At 37.6% G+C, this 16258-nt stretch overlaps 2 long non-coding RNA genes across 2 annotated transcripts in view; both read right to left on the reverse strand.

The window, feature by feature from the left end:
- The window catches only part of LOC310704692, a 125717-nt gene that overhangs the window by 64869 nt on the left and 44590 nt on the right, over positions 1-16258 (reverse strand). The gene's annotated exons all lie outside the window — the stretch shown is intronic.
- Positions 2404-13821, reverse strand: LOC310704695. The gene is made up of 4 exons (XR_014524959.1): positions 13183-13821; positions 8641-13070; positions 8041-8395; positions 2404-7995 (listed from the first exon to the last, which is right to left on the reverse strand). It is a non-coding gene; the product is annotated as an uncharacterized lncRNA (long non-coding RNA).

Genomic DNA, 16258 nt, shown 5'->3' on the forward strand with positions numbered 1-16258 from the left:
AATTTCATAATATTTATATACTGCTTGGTTGTAGAACAAAAAAAGCACAAAGCTGTTTACAAAAAAATGGCTCACACCCCATGTCTCTCCACAGTTCTTCTGCACATTGTATTTCCAGTGTTAAGCTGAACATGCAAGAAACAGAAGGTGCTCATATGCCCTCTTCCTCCATTCTCCTCCATGCTGTAATGTATGCCGCCAACCTTAATCAGAATGGACATTTGTGTGAACTCTCCCCACTATAGGAGCCAACTTCTAGGGACCAAGGTCCCTTCACACACCCCTAAGTTGAGGGGCATTGGCATTCCAATGGTGTGCATGTGCTGTGTCTTGTGATTATGCGGGGTTGGGCTATCCAAGTTGGCACCCAATAGGTGTGCAACTTTCTGTGTTACATGGTAAAGAAGGAGAGAGAGAGAGAGAGAGAGAGAGAGAGAAGCAAGTCATTCATCATTTTACTACTGCTCCTCCACCCAGAGTACATTGCTAACATGCAAAGATAAGCCAAGTATGGGCATGATATGCTTGATCCTCTGAAACTCTGGGTTCATTTAAAACTCTGTGAGCTGAATAGATAGGAATGTCACTGAAGAACTTAATCTAGTATTCTGCCAAAAAGAAAGAAGGAAAGAAAGAAAATCTTGCTTTTTAAACTGGTGAAAGCTTCTTGATAGACAACAGAAAGGTGCTGACTCCAGAAAAGATTACAACAGTAAATAAAACATAGTAAATAAAACAGGAGTGATGACATAAAGGTGTGGTCCAGTGTGAGAACATGGTTGAGCAGCAGTAACTCCAAATCACAATTGCCAATGACTTTATGAGCCCCAGGCAAACCTTTAACATCTCTGCCAAACTTACCAACCAGGGCAACGTTTCCTTCACAGGATCTTAAGAGTCACATCAAGATTCCTTGTGGGAGAGGAGCTAACATTCCCACAGATTTATCCAATACTTGAAATTGATGGGTAGCTTGAAAAGGTTAAGCAACCAACCACAATCCTCCTAGAAGCCATCTCAGAGTCAGGATCATTCCAAGATGCACCCACTTTAATAACATTAGCAAGCATAGCAATTTATCATCACGACAGATCAGGGAGTACTTTGAGAATTCCTAAAGCATCTTGTGATCACAGTCCACTTCTCACTTCTAAAAACTTGAGAAATTTTCTTGTGATGCTCCTTAGCTTTCAGTTTACTGTAAGCTAAATTTCCCCCCTTGCAGAATTTAGCAGACATGGTATCATCAAAAACTCCACTTCCCTACCCTCCTTTTCAACCTCACCTGCCTTTTTCCCTTTAGCATTCTGCTTCCTGGGTTCAGAATAATAGTAATATAATAATTTATTACTTATACCCCACTCATCTGACTGGGTTGCCCCAGCTGCTCTAGGCAGTTTCCAACATAATAACACAGCAAAACATCATATATTAAAAAAACTTCCTGATACAGGGCAGCCTTCAGATGTCTTTGGAAAGTTGTGTAATAGTTTATTTCTTAATAACCCCAATGCATAAAGGCAGTAAGCGACAGCTTCCAAAAATTTTGTAAGCTGAATAAATAAAGACTGTCAGTTTTTAAGAAGATTGCTGATAAATATTCTAATCTTGTTAAGGTTACCTAAATAAATATTTAGCTCTCAGCCTATCAATTTTCCAATGGCAATAGAATACGTATATTGACAAGGTAATCCTCATTTGCCGCAGGCATTTTAAAAGCTGACTAGAGTATACAGCAATATCAATATCTAAATGCCTCTCACTGCTAAAAGGAAATCTGTAAATTTGATACAACTGTGGGAAAAGTGCAGGTTTGAGGTAGATAGTTTTATCTCAAAGCTTGCCTAGGAGACCTTCTCTGTGTGTTACTAGAGACTGGTTTCCAGTTATGATTAATAAAACTAGAGTCAAATAAATACAACCAGAGACCTGAGGGTTTTTAAATGTTTAGGTTTTCCACAGGAGGGGTCAATAAAGGCTGTTCATTAGTGTGATACATGAGCCCTTTTCTAATAACAAGCTGGGGATATGATCATACACAGGTGGAAAGAGAATGATGAGAGCTGCATAATGGTGGTAGGCTCCAACCATGACCTATGCACATTTGTTCAAGTTCTAATTAGATTCTGTTTTTCAGCATTCCCAATCATCTGGAGATCATACATGCATTCTGGTACATGCATAGGAGATACCTCACTGTGAGTCCAGCAAGACTGGCTCCTTGCTCCTCTGGCCCATCTCCACGTGGGGCTTTGACTGCCCCCAGTGCTTCTGTTGCTCATGATATCTACAGACCATTGGGGTGAGCTACTGCTCTGGAATTGTTGCTGGTGCAAGTTTTCATTTTGGATTTCATTCTGGGTTTTGTAAATATTTTTTATTAATTTTCATAAACATAACAGTAACCAATCAAAGCCGTAAGAGATAGCCACAGGAAAGAAGAGTCAGCAAAAGGTTTGTTTGTTTTTGATGCTAATCTGGGTTACTCTTGAATTGTTTGATTTTATTGTATATTTGTTAATATGAAATGTTTTCATTAGTTCATTGCTTATATGACTATTTGATTTTTATGTACTGTAAAAGCTACTGATTTACATGAAACATTTTGATGCTGTGAGACACCTTGAGCATGGTTTACTGTGGAAAGACAGCATATAAATAAATGATGATGAGCTTGAATGAACAGGGTCAGGGACAAAACTCCCTTCCATCTATGTGAATGGATATCCTCAATTTGTTATCTGAAAAGATGACCTGGTTATTACAGCAAATTTTTACCAGCAACTGCATCCTGCACAGCACTGGGTCTATATCAATTTTGGTGGCTGCTAGCATGAAACTATCAATAAAGTCTCCAGAGATATAGTAAAAAAAGGAGTGTACAGTAGCAAGGCAATATTAATGGCAAGGCCCCAAATTAGTGGCCACTAAGCAAAGCAAAGTCAAATGATGAAAAGTCATGCACATTTTGTATTTTATTGAAATATACAAAACACTCGCTGCCTGTTGAATGTTTCCCTCAAAGGCAGATGGTAAAAAAGTTTAGACTTATTCTCATTAACTTCCCATTATTCTATGGCTAGGAAGTTATTGATGAAAGGAAAAAATAATAATTCATGTAATTATATGGGGATGCAGAAATAGGAGAATAACATTTCCAATCTGTATTGCTTGCTCTCTATAGTCATAGAAAACAAAAGAAGCTCAAGCCAATGAGGAATCCTGAAGACAGGAACAATGGAGGACAGAAAGCTCAAACAGATTAACCACATAAGCAGAACACATGGTGGGGGGCATGTGGAAAGGTGTAGAGATACTGACAGAGGCAGAATGTATCAAGGGATGAGTTCAATATGTGGGTTGAATTTAGAAGACAATGTAGAGGCTTTTGGCACAAGCAGTGAAATTTTCCGAACACTGTTAATAATTTCAAAGATGGTAGAAACAGTATTTGCTGAAAGATGACCTGGTAGGTGTAAGAAAGTTCAGCGAGCCCACACAGTATGGGGATGGAGGAGGAAAGAAGATGGCTAGAGAAGGAGCATTGCAAGGACTGAAAAAACAGCTACAAAGAAATTACTGGGAAAATGGCATTTGAAGTGAATGAAGCAGAAGGAAGAAGACTACTCAAGAATAGGAATAATAAAAGGTAGAAGGAGATAAAGGGGGGAAGCAAAAACATTGAGTTGACAGTTGGCTGCAGCATCAAAGAGGCTTGAGAACATGAATTCATAGTCAATGGTGATGTCCCAATTTCAACCTTTCCTCAAGCCAAGCTCAGCAGCACAGTTGCAGTAATAAAGAGGTTAGAATCAATGTGTGGAATTAGTATTTTCCCAAGCTCTCCACTAACAAACACACTGACCAATAGGAACACAAGAGCAGTTCACACTCTAATAGCAGCCTGCAAGAGTGTGGGCTATAGCAACCAGCATAGATTATACTGGAAATCAAAGCACTCTGGATTCCTCTTATGTAAAACTGTAGTAAAACTTAGCATGCTTTGTCTAAAGGGATATTATCAGTGTACTCAAAACTTTTCAAACTGGGCCTCCTTAACTTACTCTGCCTTCAAATCCACCAGCAGCCATCTTTTGGCAGGTGAGCACACAGATTAGTGTTAGGATCTGGGACACCTCTCTAACCTTGGAATTTTAAAAGACAGCACTACATCTCAGCCTCCCTATGAAGATAGTTCACAAAAGGAAGAGACAAGGGAGAGAAGGAACTGCTGTGGTCAGAAGGACCCAAATGGCTTCTGCTTCTGCAATCTCCACAGTTAGTGTAAGTTTTGGTATCTGCAGAACAAAACTGTTTCTGCTCAGTGTACAGCGCCTTTACCTGCTACAGGAATCTCTCTCTCTATGGAATCTGGTGGTTTTTGTTCAGGTGTCTTGTGCTCCCTTTTAAGGGAGACTACTTCACAGTATGCAGGAAATCTACTTCTCCTGTGCTGCAATTAAATGGGCTCTTTAAATGTACTAGAGCTAGCCCAGAAAGGGCAAATGGGATCTTGTTTTGAGGGATCACATTTTGGTCATTGTTGCTGGCATCTCCACTTACATTTGAACAAGTTTTCTTCAATGAATGAGTGCAGTAGTTTCCACTGGTGGATCTAAGCATTCACTTTACCAAGAAAGAACTTTGCCATCATAACTACTTCCTGCCATCTGCTTAGGAAGTTTTGCTTCTTCGTGAGTAATGTACATCTGTTTACATTCTTATATGAATGTATTTGTACATTTGCTGTATGCTTTGACATCTAATTATTTGCTTTCACTTAGACTCCTTTCCGGGAACTAGAAAAAAATTCTTAGTTATGTGCAGGAAATGTACCTTCTGCAGGTGTAAATACAATCCAACACCTACTGTGAAAGGGTCTGGGCAGGTTGCTGTGGTTTGGCAAGAATGGGATGGTGAACCAAATGTGGAGTCCTGGCAGCCCTGATTAGGGGATTTGAACCCTTGTCTCCCTGCTCCTAGTCCAACATTCTAACCACTACACCACATTGGCTCTTATCTTATTCTTATCTGTTTTTGCCAACAACTTTGAAATGATTAGGACTGAGAAGCAACCTGTTTCATACTATGGAAGGCTTAGCCCAAGCAAGACAGACTTGCAGTGCACCTTGTGATTGAGAAGGCATTCTAAAGTATACCAGTACCGTTACAAAGTTCACTTTTCACAGTTGATGTTGGTTTCCTTTAAGATGCTTTGAAAGTGACTCGGCTGACCACATCCACATTCTGAAATACCATTTTTGAGAACTCCCAACGAAGCTCCAGCCAAAAGAACAGGAACTGACTCATTTTACAATGCCTGTTCAACATGTAATCAGTTTAGAGATTTTTGGCCAAAGTTACAGACAGGAACCGTGAGGAGTCAAAGTAGGAGACCCACTTTACCACTTAAAACTGGCACACATACCACTGAAATTTAAGTGCAAGAAAGATGGCTGAAAGCGGTGCAAAACCAAACTGCACACAAGCCACCCCAGATTTATCATTACACAGTTAACTGCACGTGTACCTTCTAATACACAACACACAAACACCGATAAACCACTCCTGAAAGCTACATCACCTAATAATAAATAAACAGAAAAGGTTGCAGAAGGAAAAACACATCACTATTTGAAGGCACAAGCGGTAGAAATTGCAGGCAGATGGGCTATAGAATCAAAAAATGGAAAGGGTAAAGAGTCAATTAAAACACAGAAACCAGGTATGTGGTGTAGTCCTCTTCAATGTGGTAGCTTTGCACACATAGACAGATCATCATGTGGGGATCCTTTCAAACTACCAATCCTCACATTCACCATGTTCAAAGGAAGTAGAGAGAGAGAGAGAAATGAGGAGAAAGAGCACATCCTACATTCAGGATAGAGCCTACATTACAGCCCATGTGAGAAAGAAGACAGAAGTCTGCTCCACCTTTCTATGGTAGAGACCACCAAGAACCTCCAGGCAAGCCGATCTGAGCATTCCAAATAAAGAGAGAATAGCAAGTATTTTCGGAACTAGAATCTGAGGAGTCAAAGGCTTCCTATCTCTTGTTCCTTAAGAAGGACATCTTCGCAGGAATGCCACACAGAAAGGGAATCTCAAAAGCAGCAAAAAGTTCATTGCTTATGTACAAGTGGATGGGGAGACCTGAAAGGAAAATGGGAACAAATCTAAGGAAATGTTGATAGAATCATGATGGGTCTTTGGAGGATTCAGAAAATGAAAAAGCACTAAGCTGCTGGAGACACCTACACTGTAACCATTCCCAAGGTAAAGCATCTTGGATTCCAAATATAAGCAGCAATATTAGAAAGTAAAATGATAAATGTAGGACTATTAAAAATGAATTCATCCTTGATGCACCTCACACCTGCACTATCCTCCCAGAATACACATGTTGTGCCATCTCTGTAAACCTTCCTTAAAAACTCATTTCTTATGTGAAGCTTTTGACTTCACCCCTCATGTCTTAATTGAGCATCAATTTACAACTGTCGTGTTTGGTATTAGCTATACTGAATAATTCCTCTGAAAAAATCACCACTATACAGCAAGTGTGCTGTTTGTCAAGCCCATTGAACCCATGTCTAAACCAATATTTTTTTTCGTGTTCAGTAGAACATAATGTGTTTTCTGCATCCTTAAGAATTTTTTTAAAATTTATTTTCCAGGCAGTGCAAGAGCTTCTGAAAAACTCAGCTATAAGTGATAGACAATGGGGACTGCCATAAACAGCCAGACTACTATAATATCTTTAAAACTCAAACAGTGTTCTAAAGTGGAACTATACACACATCTATGCTAGAAGTGAGATCCTGGCTGTGTTTGAAGCCAGCAGAAACACAGCTTTAAACTGCTTTTGTTTTAAAAACACAGTGACAACCAATGCCCATTGAATGTTCTTTTCCCCTTCTTTAGTAGGCATCTTCAAAGTATGATAGCCCCATATCAAAGAGCTACATATCCTGAGATGAATTTGTCCTTATTACAGTTCAGGAAAAATGACACGAAAACCAGAGGAAATTAAAAGCAACACAACTTGCTTGTCAAACTTAATATGTGACTAGCACTTGCCTGAGGCTACTGAGACTGACATTAGGAATACAGAATAATTGTCACTGTACAAAATGTAATCTGGCAATAAAAGATCCCAGAAACACACTGAATTATTGTTGTATTTCCCACTGGAGAAAAGGTTATAAAATATACAGTACAGCAAATAACTGGCATTTAAAAAGGATCATCAGCATGGATTCCATTTCACTTGCAGCGAATACTAGTAATACAGTTATTTTAGCACCCCATCTGAAGGTGTGCTTACTCAAAAGTAATTTTCACTAAGTCCAGGGTGCCTTAATTCTTAATAAACATCTTTAGGATTGAATCCTATGGGCTATTAGAGTAACTTTCTCATATCTAATACATCTCTAATGAAAACAACACAACTACATCTGGGCTAGGGAAGGTCTAGCTCAGGTAAGTTTTGATAAATTATATTTACTGGATAGTTTATTTGTTTAGTCAGTTATTCCAAATATTTTTAATAGAATTACTACTTAATACCTTTGTATAGTACCTATAATTAAGGGGCACACACTACACTTTTTGCAGATACTTGTTACAGATGCATCATGAATTCTTTAAATAGAGATACATCTTATGCAAAAAGTTATTGCAGACAAGTATAGTTACTTTTACTGGACATAAAAAGAGAGAACCATACCAAAATAAGTAAAACGATTTTTCCATGCTGCCATACATCTTACCCCTGCTAGCATACCTAAGAGCTAAATCTGCCACCACAGAACCAGAGCTTCTCAATTCCTAGCAGGATAAAATAAGGTGCTATGATCTGCATTTCCTGCAAGAGCTATAAATGAATTATTTGAGCCACAGCAGCATTACTGCTACCCAACTCTGTGATCCCTAGAATCCACACATCACTGATATTTGCTGGGTCTATAAGTGTACCAGCACAGAGACATCTTGCTAGGCAAGATGCACAACAATCTTGCACAACAAAGCTAGGTGCACAACAATCTTGCACAACAAAGCTAGGAATCAGGACCTAAATATGTAACATGTGAACTCATCCTAAGTAAGATATAGGATAGTTAATAGTCAAAACCAATACACAATTATCAACATGCAAGCCCAGTAAAATCAATGAGCTTGCGCACTCCTAACTTCAACAGAAAGCACATAGGTAGTCCCTGTTTTTCCACCCACAGACAAACAGCAGCACCAATGCCTCTCTCAAAATTCCCCACCTTTTAATGTGGAACTTTGGCATTATGACTTCTGTCATGCCAGGTCACTAACCTAACTTTGGAAAGGCCGAGGGCATGAATGCTCTCGCTACCATCCAGACTATAGCAGGGAAAGGGATCTTGTGGTTGTCAAAATGTTATGGGGATGGCTCCCACCATCCATTACAGTTGGCCATGCTGGTTGGTGCTCTTTGGAGTCGAAGTCCAACCCTGCACTACAGCTTCCTTCAACACCATTATTTTCTTCGGTATTCTAACTGGAACATGGAAGCTGTTCCCTACTTCCTCTCCTCTTCAGGGCAATTGCTGTAGCTCCTCAGATCTTCTGCACTCATTAAAAGTAGCAGGAAGGAATTTCTTGCACTTTTTGGTCCTGAAGGATGCATTTCCTCACATCACTTAGCCTCTGTCCTCTGTCTTTAAACTTGTAAAAAGCAAAAGGCAAGATAATGCATATGGTGTTCCATTCATCGTGGGGGAATGCAATGCCATAATGGAAAGTGGTTAAGCATTTCAGACTATAAGGGAATTGCGGGGGGGGGGGTCACTATGAGATGCTTCACAGGAAGTGATTCATAAATGAAATAATTTTAAGAAGCAAATAGAAACATTAATCTAGTTGACGTACGGTAACTTGATTTAATTGGGGCACAAGATATTTAGCCTTGCACATGTTGTTGTTGGGTCTATATCGCAGTGAATGATTTTGAGAGAGAGACGACAAAGTTAGTGCAGAAAGTGCTTAAGGGAATGTTATTTTGCCTGCCGACTTCTAAAAAATGTAAGTGGGCACAATGGTTCCTGCAGCTGTGCCAGGACTATACATCTGAGGGTCTTGCCATATGGAAAACTCTACCTTAACATATTTGAGGATTATCTGAATTACTTGGACAATTGTAACATTAAGCCTTAAAAACCCTGTGCTTTTAAACCAAAATAGAATAAGAGAATTCTGACAGAACTTACAGGGATGCATGTTTATGACTGTAATCTTAGGTTTGGATTTACTCAGAAGTAAGGCCCATTCTGTATAAGGCACAAGGCAGATAAGTGTAAATAGGACTGTAGCCTAGTTTACAGCTGATGACATCTATTTTTATTTCAGTTCAATCAACAGGATGAAAGTGAACTATCTTGGACTATGTCAGCACTTGAGAATAACTCATTCTTTAAAAAGGAACAACCAGCACCATATTAGAAATGCTTAACTACTGTGAAGTCTTTACCTATTAGAATTTAATCAGGAAGGACAATTGCTGAACTACTACAACCACAATACTTATATATTTATCACTTTTCAAAGAACTATCCCAGAAAGCTTAAGGAAGATGGATCCTGTCTGCTCAGGTAGTTAAGAAGAAGATAAATGTGTGATTAATGTGTGGCTTGTTTCAAAATTTGCAAATGTCACGCAACTCAGAAAAGCAAAACCATTAGCCATTTTCCCTTACTGCAACATGCATTCTATAATACTTTGTTTCAAAAAATTTATACACCACTAGGTTGTATAAAAATAAAATCTTTAAAGCAGCTTACAGAAAATGAAAAATATATTGCTAAACCAGTAACTTTACAACTTTAGGATTACATGACTCGCTTACAGAATCAGCAAGTCTGTAGCCACTTCTAACAGCTTGCTCCACCTGCTTTGTATGCTACCGCCATACCATGTTAGATGAATGCATTCCCAAAGGTGCTTGGTGCTCCATTAATTTTGTACATCATAGTGCAGAGGTGAGGTCTACATTAAATAGGGTCTACATTTCTCCTGCAGTAAGAAGAAATGGAAATTTGCTCATACTAATCATGGCCAACAGTTGGGAGGAGGGACATTTATGGGCAGAAAATAGATATGGTATATTAATTAGAATGGCACGTGGAATTATGGAAGATGACAGCTAGAAACTTTTAATTAATTTTTTTCATTGTGTACATAAAAAGGGACATTGTGAAAAGTAGGGACATTGTGAAAAGTAGGGACATTGCTGGTAGACCTCTGAGCTCTATATCTATTTATTGATTGTTATAAGATATTTTGCCTATTGATAAGACAACCATCGCCTACCCTAGTACAGCTAAGGCCATAACTCACTTTGGCCTGCCCTGTTAATTTATTGACAATAAATTGGTTCTTATGATCCTTTGGTGATTACAAATGAGCCATCAACTTTGTCTTTTAAACACCCACAGTCCTACACAGTATAGTGCATTTTGTGTGTTGTAAAACAGATATAAAAAGAATGTGATATTTTGAAGTGATATTCAAAACCCTGATCCAAATATTTTGAAAAATTGCTATGCCATTTCATTCATATAGGTGTAAATGCAGATCAGGTAATCTGAATTTCCAAGGAATCTTTCAAAATCAACTGGCAACCCAATCCACCAAATCCACATGAAGGTACTCATGATAAGGACATTGGTAGAAGAGGAGCACCATACACCAACTATATTCATTTTCTAAAGAGTTCCTTTCAAGTTATATTGCAGTGGTTTCCCCAGCAATGAAAAGATGCAAGAGAAGAATCTATATTGCTTGAAACACTCATATTATTATTAGGCAGGGAGGGTTGAGCTAATTGCTCTTGTGAATGATGACAGGTTCAAACAACATTTGAGTTCAGAACTTCCACAGAAGCACTCAAATAATGTTATCTGTCTTTGTTCACATAATAGATTCTCGACTGTTCCCAGAACACACACATGTGGGTCAAATAAACTGGGCAATCTATTTATGACTACAATTACTGTAATTCTAGCGGCACTTTTTCTAGCAACCACCAACCAGTCAATTTTTAAAAGAATGGCTCTTTTATAAGTTCCTTTTCACTCATTCTCTCCAGCATCCAGATTTTCAGAGGGTCTTCCTGGCAAGCGGAATATGAAAGCACTGCTGTTCATTAATTAAAATCACATTTTAAGTCTTCCTCATTGTCAACTACATCAGAGGTCAAAGTGGGATTTGAAATTCACCACAGAAATACAATGCTTCAAAGAAAAATTAGGGATCAGAGAAGACCACTTTTGGAGAGCATTTAACTCTGTCTTCACTTTTAATACTTCAGAACAGGTACATCACACGAAGAGACTTTTCAAAGTGCAGTGATCAAACAAGATAAGGTAATTTTGAGTGACAACATGTCTTGCTTCCTTTAAGTGCAAGAATGTGGAAGGAGGATGGATAAAATTACCTGTTTCTTAGATTGCTAACATAGGAAGTTTTCACTTATAATGCTATCTTTTATGAGTGGCAAATACATTGTAAAGCCTTCCAAACAGTTTGCTTAAGCAGCCTTTTCCAGGTGTTCACTGGACACACCTTAACTAGAACAAGAATGATTGCCAAGGTGGGGTTCTCATTCTTCCTGATTTACTAGGGAACAAGGCTGTTAAAATGCATGCTTATCTGAAAGTCCTTTTTTTTTTTTGCTCCTCTTATTAAGAATTTCCTGCTTATTTTTTACCTTTTAGACAGCAATCTATATTTTTACTGAAAGGACTCTTTATCTGTGAGCATTTAGTAGGAAAAAAGAAGGAACTATTCTGAAAAGTGTTAGAAAAATATAGGACAAAAGCAGGTCCTTTCTACCTTTTGCCATGTGTCTCAAACAATGGAGTACTGAAAACATCACTAAAACAATTAACCCTGGCTATACAAACGGGGGGGGGGGGAGAGAAAAGAACTGATTAAGACTAGAGACAGAACATTTTACACAGTCTTTACCTAGACCAGCCTCAATTAAGTCATTTCCTTCAAAAGTATAATTAAAATAAACTGAAAAATAAAGGTGAGACATTACTACACAGAAGTCAACTGGATTCTCCCACCCCGCAATTTAAGTAAACTTAATGTTATTGACTAAAAGGTAATTGTTTCCTCTATTTGTTTCAACACAACATGTTCTAAGAAAAATCTGAAAATGAGCTAATTGAAGGAAGTATGACTAACAGAGAAAAATATTTTTCTGTTAGCTCATGACATTTTTATTATACTGGAAACTTCATTCAAAACTTATGAACACTCTTTCAGGTTTGTTATGTCCTGTACTATGTACTTGCTTCTCTCTGCAGCATTAGTGTCAACATATTCAACAAGTTCCACTTTATAAAAAATAAAATAAAATAATTGTTACTGAAATGGGGTCCCAATTTGTGCTAACTTTTTTGTATTAGAACATGACAGACTGATATTTCAGGATGTCTTCCTGTCAGTAAGTATGTTGCAAGTAGTCAGTGGAAAGAAAAACTAGCAGTTTAACTAGAGTCTCTTTCATTTCTAAAGACAGCTTATTATGCATTTAGCCAGGCAGTACAAAATAGTTCTGCATCGGAGGGAGAACATACTATTCAATTTCCAATTAACAATTTCCTGCCTCCCCACAAAAAAATCCTAAAAACATTTACCTTTTCAATCAGTTGCATGCCTCTTCCCTAAAATATCACCACAGAAACATCTCAACGTTTTTTTAAACATGCTACACCAAAACAGATTAAACAAATCATTTCTATTCTCCATTTCAGTTCAGTTATTAGTTAGAAACCTGAAAATCTGGAGGTAATTTTAAACACAAAATAACAGACTATCTGTTGCAGTAGGTAGCACCACTTCTCACTTACCCATGCCGAGCAAATAATACTTCCTGGTGAAAAGATTTTACAGCTTCCGTTAACTAAAAAGCGTTCAGCACTACAGCTAGACAAGACAGATTACAAAATGCTTTTGTCAGAAGGCAGCGTGAAAGTTTCTCCCCCTACAGTTATGTTCCAGAGTAAAGAGTCACCAGCACTCCATTCCTGTGATAAAAACAAGGTAACGACAAAGGAAAAGAGGCTCAGACAAGTTCCTGTCAAAGATTCTTAACTGCAGTCTTCTGAAAATAGTAAGCAATCTTAAAGTGACAGTTACCAAACTCGAAGGTGACGCTCATTAATCCAAATTGGCTGCAGCTGGCTTTATTGTCTACCATTTGGCTTGGTCAAGCCCACATGAGTGTTAAACTTTATCACATGTTGCTGAATCACCGCCTAGTCTCATCATTACAAACTACATGTAACTAAGCAATGCGAGCGAGGAAAGCTTCTACTAACTCGAAGGCAGGGAGTTCTTATACACAGCCGCCAATTAGCTCTTGCCCAATCACAGGCTGCAACTAGTTGCCTCAGTCACATGACAGGGCAGTCCTCACTACAGCAGAGAGATTTCTGAATTAGTTGGGGTTACACAAAGGACACTCATTGGGAGGGGGAAGCAGTGAGTACAAAATGAAAACGCCCAGGCTGACTGCTGTTAAGTGCTTTAAAGCAGGAAACTCCCTCGCTTCATGCAGACACACAAATTCAGAACAATGTCTACTACACATGAAAATTAGTCAGGACCCCTAAAATCTTGTTTTATAAATACATTACACCTATTTATGCTGCCCACTGCCCTGCCAATTTTCCTGCTTTCACTTAATTAGTGATCACTTAAAACTGATCCATTTCATAGAAACAAGCAATCAGGTACGATTAACAACATTATGATCTTAAGGAAAGAAACTTGCACCACCACAAACCACATTATTTACTCTTCATGAACGTAATTAGATGTATGTGTGTATATTAGCCTGAATATCAACTTGAACAATTCTTTTAAATGCAGATTGGTGACAGACAAGTATATTCTCATGTTTAGAAAAACAGTTACCCTTAATTCATGCCACTCTGAATTTCATTCCATGCATTTAATTCTATTATTTACTAGCCTCAAACAATAATAGAATGAAATCACTTTTTCAGTACTGCTACTCCAAATTTTCACAAAACATTGATGCTGTAAAATAGCTATTTCAGTATTGCTCTAATAAAGTCAAAATATATAAGATATGTAATTTAGTTCTGAACCTGAAGATTTGCATATGGTTAAAAGCATCATATGGTTACCGCAGCTGCTGTAAAAACTGGAGTACCTTGTAATGTTTCGTCCTCCTGTTATAGTTGGCAAATCCCAATTTATGGGCACGAACCATATGCCAGGACAAACCATAAGAGATGACTCAAGTTGCCTCGCCCCCACAGAACAACAGCCCTCTTTAGCAGGGGAAAGAATAACCCCTTATAGGTATGACTCAAAAAGCCTTATGCTATATTCAGAAAATGCATTAAAATTACTCTGGAGTGCTTTCATATCCTGGGATAGCAATGCAGGAATTTGATATCCCAGACTAAATCAGAACAGCTTGTCCTGGAGTAACTTCTTTTTACACCAGAATTATCTCCAGAGCACAACATGCCACAGAGAAAAATATTCTGTTTGAATAAGCTATAATGTGTGCAAACATCACATTACAATCTTGGATCACTCTAGACAGCCATGTTGGTACCTGCCTGACTAGAGCAAGAGCCAGACTTAGAAGGCAAATAAATTAATGCATACATATGAACCAGTCTAATAACCTAGTTGTAGATCCTATTGAAACTCAGCTTTATACAAATTGCATGAAAAAATTATAATGCCCCGAGAGAAACACCTATTTATATCTTTCAGGATATATTTCCAATCAACCAACTCTGGACTGTCAAATTCCAAATATATTATCTGTGATTTCACTTTGCTGCAACCATGACGTGTCACAGATGCATTACTACTTAGTTGTGTCACATGGTTGCAGTAGAATGAAATATACAAGGCATACTTTACAGCCAAGAAAATGTTTGTTTGTTTGTTAAAATATTTTAACACATCATCCTTTTATAGGCTAACCTTTCCAGTTTATTTTTTATTGCTTTTGGGGAAAATAATTTCTGGAAATAAAGGCATTTAACTTTAAGTTATTATGACAGAACACCCTTATAATAAACGCTTTATAATAAATACATTTCATATTAAAACCAGCAAATGCCTTTCATAAATGATGATATGGAATTGATTTAAGGCATGTTACTACTTGGTGGATCTTGGTAATACCCACTGTATAGCATATACCGATAAATATCAAGCTACATCTTTAAATCAAACAAAAGCTTCGAAAGTTATTTTAAAGCTTCTTTTAAATCTTATCCATTACGCTTAAGAAGAAATTCAAGGTAATTTAAATTTGAATAGTGTTTTCTTACAATTCTAAAGATAATCTTTATGAAACTGAACTCACATCAACTTTTAACAGAATCTGTTTACAAGTTCTGAGGACTGTGTATTTATTTAAAACATATTCACCATAAAAGAGCTATTGTCTTGTAAGACACATTGCTCTGACTTTCTTACTGAGATTTTACACACATACACAAATCCATCTACAATAACTACTCCAGGTAAATTCTTAACACATCAGAATGAAAAGGTAAAAACACAGTAGAACAAGAAGCAAAGAAATACAAACAAATCCCCCTTAAATTAACCTCACTAGACTTTACATTAGTCTATACATTTTAATAAATATATAATGATGTAAACAACCATCTTTGTCTTGCACCCATATAACCTCTATCACAGGAAAGAGCACTTCATCCAGCAAATTGTAAACAGCAACAAACACAACAATTAGGCAGGTGCCCAAGGCACACAAGAAATTTAGGGATTACAGTGAAATTTTGGTCTCAAGATTGCTAGAATCCAGTAAATAGGATGCCCCCCTTTTTACACTAAGTAGCATTTGCAAGAAGAATTTATTAAACATGCAAAGAAAGACCGAAGCTTCTCCTCATATATAAATTTAAATACATGCAGATGTGGACTACTATGGTCTAATTTGAATGGGGGTGTGTGAGAGTGGATTAATGGTGAAATAATTCTCAAATGTGGACAATCCCAAAGAAAAAGGACATAGATTATTTAATGGAGTGCTGCTTTTATAAAACGTGTCTCCTTTTTACAGAATTTCCAACCAAATAAGATTCTTTGGGAACACTAAACCAAATTAGAATTTTGCAACCTAAAGCCTTCTCTTGCTTCAAAAGAACGATACAACTTATATGATGTTCTTAACTGATGTGTTAATAGAATT

Source organism: Podarcis liolepis (genome assembly GCF_965112155.1).
Source record: "Podarcis liolepis genome assembly, chromosome: 4".
Classification (NCBI taxonomy): domain Eukaryota; kingdom Metazoa; phylum Chordata; class Lepidosauria; order Squamata; family Lacertidae; genus Podarcis; species Podarcis liolepis.